The sequence below is a fragment of the Zophobas morio genome, unplaced genomic scaffold (genome assembly GCF_036711695.1).
Source record: "Zophobas morio isolate AGI-343-1 ecotype UQ-CSIRO unplaced genomic scaffold, CSIRO_AGI_Zmor_V1 ptg000030l, whole genome shotgun sequence".
NCBI classification, from domain to species: Eukaryota; Metazoa; Arthropoda; class Insecta; order Coleoptera; family Tenebrionidae; genus Zophobas; species Zophobas morio.
The window spans coordinates 12830885-12841045 of record NW_026972135.1 but is presented as its reverse complement, the minus strand read 5'-3'; the positions used below and the strand labels follow the sequence as shown (position 1 = coordinate 12841045).

Below are 10161 nucleotides of genomic sequence, written 5' to 3'. Positions count from 1 at the left end.
AAATTGTCTGCCATGGGAGCAATGTTTTATCAAGTAAAAATTAATTTGCCAAGGAAACGACGCATTTCGTTTGTAGGCCACCATTGCCATATGTTCTAGTAGCAAATGAAGCCTTGCAGTTGACGACTTATCTAATGAGACCATTTCCAGGACGAAACATTGAACAACGTTTGTCAGTAGAGCAAGAAGAGTGATAGAGAACAGTTTCGGCATTCTTGCTGCGAACTGGAGGACAGTGGCGGCTCCTCAGAGGAGGCAGGGGAGGCTGAGCCTCCTCTGTTTTTTTGAGCTGAGCTTCCTCTAATTTTTTTCGATGAAAGAATTTATATTTTTGTAGACATTTGTTATTTTTCAGAATATTTTGCTGGATTTCATTTACTTTCATCATATATCAGGTTAAAATGTCGCAAAAATTTATATTTACGCCCTCACAATCATAATTCACATTCACACCACTCCGCGTTTGGTTTCAGCGGCAGAGGCTTGTTAGCCGCTAGCCTCCGCCGAGAATGCATCTTGCTATTGAGACCGTAGACCTTGACGCATCGTCAGTCTGTATTGCATTGGCTAAAACGTTCATGGGACTGCCGCTCCAAGCCGCTAGCCTCCGGCCAGTTCATCTCTTTTCAGATCAAGTCGTACAGATAACTTTATCTCTTTCTTATTAGTTGGCGCAATCGGGTGTAAGTAGGAAAAACTTTGAGGTGGTTTCGCGAGCTCCCTGTTCAGTGATGGTGATGTTTAGGCTTTACGTAAGTAAGGGTACAAAAGGGGAGACCAACACCATCACTCCCATTAATTGTATTGACAGTTACAATTAGAAATAAAACAGAGCATTTCATGAAAATAATTATAATAAAACTAAATAGTTTACGGCTTCGGTTTTAAGAAACAAATTATACTGTTGGAATTGTGTATTATTTATAAGTGATAAATCTTCCGTTTGGGGTAAAACAGGCTAAAATAATTTACAAAATTTGTCACGAGCTATAGAAAGGCATGAAAAATCATAGGACCACATATTTTCTTCGATTAAATTAGAAATGCTTGTAAACAAAACAATGCCAATCATTTAGATTCGGCTCATAAAAGGGAGAACTATTACGAGAAAGTTGGTGAAAATTGGGCAATTTTGAAAAGACTAATCGATGCAAAAGTTTATTTATCTATCAACGCACGAGTGTTCTTTTCGTGGGCATGACAAAAAAAATATTCAGATAATGAAAGATATAAAAAGTAGTGCTTTTCAAATTTGAGCCTCCTCTGAAGAAAACTTCACGAGCCGCCACTGCTGGAGGATCTATGGACGACCTATAACTACAAGCTTGGAAACGATCGAATAAATTATATTGGCAACAGTCTGTCTACAAAATTTTCTCAAAAAAGACGACAATAATTTGCGTTCTGTGGGTAGACTATATTGTCCTCCAAATTTTTTTGACAGAGAGGATGAAGAGGGCAATATACTATATGGAACGTGGAGACAAGAGATCACTACCCTACCAAGTATTGGAAAGGCTGGTTCTAATTCCCACTCTCAATCTGAGGCTCCAATTAGAAATACTTTTAAGGAGTATTTTGTTTCTGAAAAGAGCTGTACCATGGCAGTGGAAGTGAAATTAATGATAGTTATGCTTGTTGTGTATTACATATAAATATTCATAATAAAAAATTGAAAACAAAAATTTTAATCACGCAATCCACATTCCTCCTCTTTTTCATATAACAATTGGAGAATCTAGATCTCCAATTGTGATCTGGCAACCATCGCAACCCTGCTGCCAAACGTGTGCAGAAGGCATCACTTTCATTCGGTATATGACAGTCTGACTTTCAAGACGCTTCCTTTTTGTATTTGTTGGACCACTAGAACTAATACTGGTTCTCGTACTGATTGTAGCACTGGAACTTGTGCTGGTAGAACTGGTAGAAGCATGGTAACTTGTTGGTTTTTTGGGTTTTATGACATCCCTCAAAAATAATAATCATGTGTAATTCCACCCTCATCCCCAGAACGCTTGGCCATAGAAAATTGGAATTCCTTTACAAAGCGATCCCGCAAACTACGTCAGCGCAATTGAATTTCCTGGAGGTCCCTAAAATGCCCATCAACCTCCATGACCACTCCTTCCCATAGCCGGTGTATTATATTTCTGCTTCGATCACTTATGGGCAACCTGTGGTCATACAGTGCTGGTCGACTTGCAATGGCTATCATCATCAACTCACTGTTCTCGGTAGTATTATACCGACTGGCATCATTTGTTAACCGATTTGTTTCGCCAATTTGAAACAATTGATGTTGTCCACCAAAACAAGGATGGGTGGCTTCAGACTTTCAGACCCAACTGCCAGTTCCTCGTCGCATGCATCACAAATCCATTGGGCATCCTGCCATGTAGTAAGTAATTCCGTTTAATAATTTCATATACCTATTTTCGCTGAATTTACAGTAGAAAGCTCAAAAGGTAAAGTACCAACAAAAACACATTATTTTGGGCTTGCAAGTATAATAATACCATCTACTGTACATCCAGGCCACTTTATTTGGCTACACAGTTACCGCAAAATAAAAATAAATGTAAAATATAAAATACGTACCCACTATGTTTATGTTTATTTAAACTTAACCTCAAAATTTTATTTTACAGACAACCTCACTTTTCAAACCTGTCGACGGAGAAATTAGGGGTCAAAATGACGGGAAAGTTGATCTTCCCTCAACTTTTCCGGTATGGGATAGAATGTTACCCTACCGCCCTCTACTCAATGAAACTTGATTTCTGATTGGCCAACGGATGAACGGATCTTTATATAGTAGGGTTGGCCATGAAAATCTAGTGAGTTTGTTGGTATTTGATGCAGAAGAATAAAAATTCCCTGAACTTTTTTCGTTAGGTTATATTTTACTAAATTAAAGGTTAAAAAATATGCCAGAAATATAAACATTGTTGGCGATACTTTCAGTTTTCAGTAGCAATGACCAAGTTAACGGTATCCATTTCTTAGAAAGCATAAAACTTTACGCTATTTAAAATAGTTATTCGGCTTTTTGTAAGTGTTTATTTCATATGTAAGGAACAAACACTAAAATTTCACTTAAACATTGTTTTTATATGAATGGGGTTCTACATACGACTACTGTCGCATGCCACATTTAACATCTCATCTTTAATTCTCAATCATCAGTTCGTTCTGCTCGCCCACTCTTCTTAGAAATGGAAATTTCGACCTTTGTGAACAGCCTATTTCCGTATCTTTCAACTTCTTTTTTCCCTTTTCTAAGATTACTAAAAGGGTTGGTAAAAGACAACAACCTTCTTCTAGTGCTTTGATGGGTTTAGCTCTTCTGAAACATTTTTCCGGTCTTAAATTGAATGATTTATCTATATAGCTATTACTAATGCTTAAGTAAGTGCTCTTTATTTGCTTTTACTAAGTACTTCCAAACACTTATTAATAAGAACGTTACTATACGCCTTCTCCAGGTCTATGAATAGTTACAAACAAAAATGAAAATGCTTAAAATTTGGTGCAAAATAACAACGTGGATGATGTAACTAAAATTATACTTATTTTGTTGTACCTCAGGTAGTTTTTCACATACTACCTTGGTAAATTTAGAACGAAAGATGCATAAAAATATCACCCCCCGACAAACTACAATTCACTCAATTTCCATTATTTCGTTGTGAAAATCTGTATCATCACCGTTATTCAAATTCTAAATTAGATTCACCTAGCGAAATAATGAAAGGAGGTATAGATTCGTACGAAAGATTTCCCATATTTTTTTCCCAATCTGCCAAAATAAGTTTTTCACAATGTTTACAAAAATTTTGCCACATGCTTGGAGTACCTTTAAATAATAATAATAATATTAATAATAAGTTTAATAATAATAAGTTTATTAGTGCATAAAAACTACAGCGGTTTTTGCATAGGTCAAGATACAAAATTAAAATTAAATACATTTAAACTGAAAAGTACAACACATCATTTAGAAACTCTTCAAAGGTGTAGAAAGCCTTTGAGAGCAAATACAGTTTCAAAGTAATTTTGAATTTACGCATGGACAGAGTTTGCACGTCATGGGACAACTTGTTAAAAAACTTTATGCCATAATATTCGGTACCATTTTGAGACTTGTGAAGTCTCAGTTTTCTCAAGCGTAGTTTAGACTTGTACCGAGTATCATGATTGTGGACATCACGATGACACAAGTAGTCACTTAAATTTTTTTTTATAAAAATAAGACAATGAAATATATATAGTGAGGGTAGAGTAAGAATTTTAAGTTCTATAAATTTGTCTTTGCAATCTTCTCTGTACCCAAGTCCCGCAATAATCCTAACTGCCTTACGTTGGAGATTAAAAAATCTGTGCCGTATTGGAGAATGACCCCAAACTATTAGCCCGTAAATAAAATGACTCTGACAGAGAGCAAAGTAGGCATTTTTTAAGAAATCGGTAGGAACTTTGGTGCTGAGGTTTCTCAGTAGAAATATATTTTTACAAATAGTTTTGGCGGTCATTTCCTCATGCCAGTTCCATTGAAGATGGTTATCAATATAGAGCCCTAGAAATTTAGCAGTTGTGTCAAAATCATCGTGGAAATCATGCTCTTTCAATGAGAATAACATTTCAACAGTTTTGGCTTTATTTAGAAGCAATCTATTAGCTGAAAACCAAGCTTCTGCTCTTGACTGTGTCTCTTTATGTCTGTGAATTACGTTATTGACGTTAGAACCAGTGCTCACTATAGTCGTATCATCGGCAAATAATATACTATTCTCCTGTAAATATATATAAAGGAAAGTCATTTATAAAGATTAAAAACAGGAGTGGCCCAAGAACAGATCCTTGGGACACTCCAATTTTTATAGGAAGGAGTCCAGAAATTGAATCACCTTCTTTAACTAACTGGTGGCGTCCGGAGAGGAAAGAAGCTACAGCTATGGGGACTGATATTATAGATATATAATTTTTTCACCAAGATGTCGTGGGAGACACAGTCAAAAGCTTTGGTCAGATCAAGAAGGCTGATGACTCCAAATTCATGTTTCTCAAAGCATTGCAATATAAGCGCCTCAAGCCATAAATTCTCCACCTTATTTTTTAATGAATGTTGAGAATTCATATGCTTGTTGTAATAGTTCTTACAAAATCCCCACGCTATTTCAATTGGATTGTATTGGTACGGAGGTAATCTAAGAACTTCATGACCACTTTCTCTTAATGTCTCGTCTACCAATTATCTTTTTTTTCTATTGTTTCTGAAGGGTTTAATTAAATCCCACAACTTCTTCGAACATTTTTTGTCAAATTCAACACTACGTTTAAAGAGCCATTCCTGCATTTCACATGTTTTACTAGAAAAAGTGGGTGGTTTATCCAACTGAACCGAATGATACGGTGCATTATCTAAAACCACCACACATTTTGTTCAACCTTGCCAAAGCAGGAATAAGCTAATTAACCACCCAATTTTGAAAAATTGTCCTGTCCATCGTTTTATAATAGTCTATCGTTATTTTTTGAATTTAAAAATTTGTTACAACCATCCAAGAACCCCGTTGAACAACCCGCGTGGAGAATAGTAAAACTTGATCTTTCACTTTTAATTTTGGTGGGATTGCTTTATAGATCAGTATCGTGCACCCAGCGACGAATGGACGAACCATTTTGATAGACCCATGTTTGATCCAAATACAAAAAAGCCTAATTTTCACAAAAATTTAGAAACTGTAAATATGTTCTCAAAAAAGTAATTTTGGCTGCAACGATATGTTTTTGTTCACATAGAATTTTGCGACCATTTACTTCCCTGCGTTTATAACCCATTGACTTAAGAATTTTGTATAATATGGTTCGCCCCCATTTAAATTCCAACTGTTCCCTAGAATATGCCAAAAGAGTATCTACAGTGAAATATTCGTTTTTTTCAGTAAGTTGCCAAATTGTTGATAAAATTTTCGCCACAGTTGATGTTCCCACCTATGAGAAAAAAAATAAAAAAATATTTTACAGCGTATTTTTCCATTAAAGAAAATATGTTCGAGACCCTCATAGTTCTAAACAAAGATCGGGCCTGTCTTTTTGAAACTGCAAAAAACATCTTTTTATTGTAATTTTTTGTTTTGATTTTTTAGGCATTTTCTTTTTAAATAATGTCGCAGTGATCTGTGAATCTGTCACAATGACAGATTATCTATGCTGACAAAATTAAAACATTTGTTTGCTTGATTAAAAAATTGCGTCTGATAATTTTTATCTAATAAATGAAGTAGAAAAGTGGCATTCCAGCTCAAAGCAAATGTCAATCAGACTACTGACAGACGAAAAATTAAATCATCAAATCAGTTTATCCAACTTAAAGAAAAAATATCAAAGCCTACTTTATTATACCTATAAAGATCGTGAATGGATAGATAATAGGTTCACAAGCTTTACGAAAATCTGCGATCCCCATTTAAAACTTAATGGAAGCTTTTTTGGACTAGTGATACTTTCAGGCAGATGCAACTTTCGGTTTCTTAGGTCATAAGTTTACAACATCTGTAGAAAAGTATTAAAGCAAAATAAAATTAAGTATAACATAAAACATATATTAAACAATAATATACCATCACAAAGCATCACAATAAAAAATATAACAAACAATAAACAAGAAATTTACTACAAAAAAGCTTAGTTTACTCAGTTTATAGTAAATACGAACTCTATATATTTAGGCACATTTTTATCATCATGTAGTGGATAAGTTTTAAAATCGGTGTAATAATTAATCTCCTTAGTACTTAAAAACTGTTCGTCCTAAAGAGTAGTTATATAGTGAAATGAGGTCAACCCGAGCTAGGAGCCCCACAACTTTTGATCTAGCGGTCATTGATCTTTTTGGTCGACAATTGACTCTTGGTGTGTGAACGTGACTGACCTCGGCGTTGACCTTGCTTTGTCATCGCCTTGTGCTCGATCGATCTGACTCTGTGTCCGTAGTCAGGTTGGCCGAGCGGTCTAAGGCGTCAGATTTAAGCTCTGATTCTCGAAAGAGAGCGTGGGTTCGAATCCCACACCTGACAGTTTTTTTATATGCAGTTCTACAGTTTTGTTTTGCGTTTAAATAAAACACAATTTAATATTACGTCATTTATTGAGGAAATATTTCATACAACCAATTGTATAGACACTTAGCATTATTTAAAGAACAGTAACATTTTTTATTGTTAGATATATGATTATCACATGATGGGATTTCTTTAGGCAATTTCACACAGTCTGCAATTGTTTCGAGGTTCACAACTTTGGGGCAGTCTTTTCCTAGTGTTTCCATGAGATAATTTTCTTTGCATTTTCCTTTTACATTTAAGACCTCCACTCCATGTTCCTTGATGTATTTGAGCAAAATTTCTTTTGCAAATATCTGATCCTTGGAGCCGTCATTAAATCTCAACATGTGATGGTAACGTTCTAGATATCTGGCTTGTTTCTTGGTTTTTTCATCGAGTTCGTTGAATTGTTTGGTGGATTTGAATGTTTCATGTATTGTGTTAGTCCCATCGTATATCGTAAGTTCTTTTGCAATGAATTTTTGTAGAGTAAAACCTTGTACGTCAACCACAACCAACTTCATCTTGTCAATTATTTCGACTGAGAAGGAAGCGACTATGCAATTGTTTTTGTATCAATCCAACTATTGTGGGTGCTATTAAATCCTAACCACTTGACATACAGTTGGTTGCCTTTCTTTTTTAAAACTTTTTCAACGAGATACACACCTGGATGCTTAACTTTTAGTAGTTCCATTTCGTAGAAGCCACCTAAAATGTTTTCACCCTTTTCATCTTTCAAAAAATATGTGATGGGATTAGTGAGATTAATTTTCCTTATTACGAAAATTTCATTTGACCAATTGGGTGTGTATCCCTTATCAAAGATTCCACGATATTTACTTATTCTTACGTTGTCACCAACTTTAAATTTTTGTTTATTGCTAACTATTTTAATGCGAGTATAAGCAGCTTTTAGAATAGCTTTCTCATTACTTTTGTTAACTTGTGAGGGTTTCATTTTTATAGTACGATGATAAGAATTATTATATTGATGTACCACATTTGGCAATAAATCTAACCATTTATAATTTCCCTGCAAACTAAATTCTTTCCACATTAAATTTTTCAACGTGCGATTTACTCTTTCAACGATTGAGGCCTTTTTTAATCTGTAAACACTGTAATGATTAATTTTGTATTTTTTCATAAGATTTTGAAACTTTATATTATAGAATTCTTTTCCTTGATCTGTTTGTAAATTTTTGGGTAACCATACGATCTTGGATAAAATTGTTTCCATTGCAGTGGTTATTTGTTGAGAATCTTTCGATTTTACTGGAACAGCCCACACATATTTTGAGAAACAGTCAATAACAATAAGTATATATTTGTATCCTCTATTTGTCTTAGCATACGGTATCATTTCCACTAAATCTGCTTGTAATGTTTCGTTAATACCCTTAATTATCACCTTACGTCGTGTAAAATTAATTCTTACAGGTTTGTGCAGTTCTGCAACAATATCTCTTTTAATGGGAGTTGGTTCATACACCTTCTTGCGCTTCATTTTTATTGCTCCTGTGTTTATAATATGCTTTCTCGGACGTAACTAATGATTCTTCAAAATTCACAGGGCATTTTATTATCATTTCAGCGAACAAATCTGGTACATTTTCTGTTTTATTGAAGGCATATTTGAACGAGATACGGTCACCGTTACGTAATGAAAGTCCTTCCATTTCTTCTCTATTAAATATTTTGTTATTTACACAAATATTTATTTCATTGCTAGTGATATTTAATTTTGCAATTGAACCAATTTCTAAAGGAAACGTGTAGTGAGTTTCTTTAGACTTTAATATGTACGTTTTTTCGATGGTTTTAGCTGATTCGAAGTGAAATATTAGATTATAGAACATATAGTTCGAAATAGTAATCATATCATCGTCAGCTGAATCTGAAAGTTTAGTATGTTTCAGCAAATGACGTCCGAATTTATCCAGAGTCATTTTAAGCAATAATTTTAGCTTCGCGTAGTTCTTCTATTATAGAAACGATTTCGTTTTGGTGACCTGAGTGGCCTGCTGTCTGGGAAGCGACTAACAACTTCAGTCTTTCAACTAATTCATTTGGATCTTCCCAATACACATAATCAACTTTATTTGCGTTTACTTCTTTAAACAATACTTGACCACCTTTCTTCGGTTTTTTATACTTCGTGAGAGTTGAGAACAATGGTCCTATAATATTTTTGTATTTCATAGAACTTGTACCCAATATTCGATCATTTTCATCGAAATTTCTTCGATATGCATTAGTTTTTTCTAAAATTTTTTTGTATATTTCTTTGTCTTCCACAGTAAAATGAATAGGCTTCTTTTTAAAAATGAGTTCATAAATTCCAGGCGTCCCTTTAAATATCTCATTATCTATTTTTATATCTGGACCTACAAATTGAACCTCCTTCGAACCAATGTAAAATTTCTCTGAGAACGTGTCATGTCTTACGCCTGTTCTGTGATCAAATTTACTTTCTGTATCGTGATGCATTTCGTCAATATATTTTCTCGGTAATTCATCAAAATCATTTAAATATTCGTTGTAAACATCTGTATCAACGATGTTTTTAATATAATTTTTACTTAATTGAACAGATTTTTCAAGAACTTCATCAAAGTTGTAATTATCATTGTCTTTTTCGGGAATGTATTCGAACACATTGTTCTGTGCATTTGTTTTATTTATTGATTCCTCGAAATCTCCCTGTGACAGGATATCATATTTTGAACTAAACGGACTCATTCCTTCTTCTTTTTCGTTTTTGATTGCATCGATTCTTTTCACAAGGTTAGTAACTTTTGTAGCTATTCTTTTTTGTCTTGGTGTGAAAATTTCTTCTTGCCCTGGTGTATCATTGATAGTTTTTTTCGCACGAACAGGAGATAGAATTGTATTTTCCAACTTTCGCTTTGTTGGTGTACTGTGCTCAATGTTCGATGCATTTTTTGTTTTCACATCTTGATTACTTTTTATTGCACATTCATTTCTTCTCTCAATTAATGTTTCCAAATGTTTGGTAAGCGGTTCATACTTTTTTTCATCATTTCTT

General features: G+C 34.2%; 1 long non-coding RNA gene and 1 other non-coding gene across 2 annotated transcripts; one reads left to right on the top strand and one right to left on the bottom strand.

Moving 5' to 3' along the window:
• Positions 1-1623: 1623 nt before the first annotated feature.
• LOC135138841 (uncharacterized) lies at positions 1624-3432 on the bottom strand. Its single transcript, XR_010282068.1, has 2 exons — positions 3137-3432; positions 1624-2391 (listed from the first exon to the last, which is right to left on the bottom strand). It is a non-coding gene; the product is annotated as an uncharacterized LOC135138841 (long non-coding RNA).
• Positions 3433-6998: 3566 nt separating this feature from the next.
• On the top strand, positions 6999-7082 carry Trnal-uaa (transfer RNA leucine (anticodon UAA)). The gene has a single exon. It is a non-coding gene; the product is annotated as a tRNA-Leu (tRNA).
• Positions 7083-10161: the final 3079 nt, after the last annotated feature.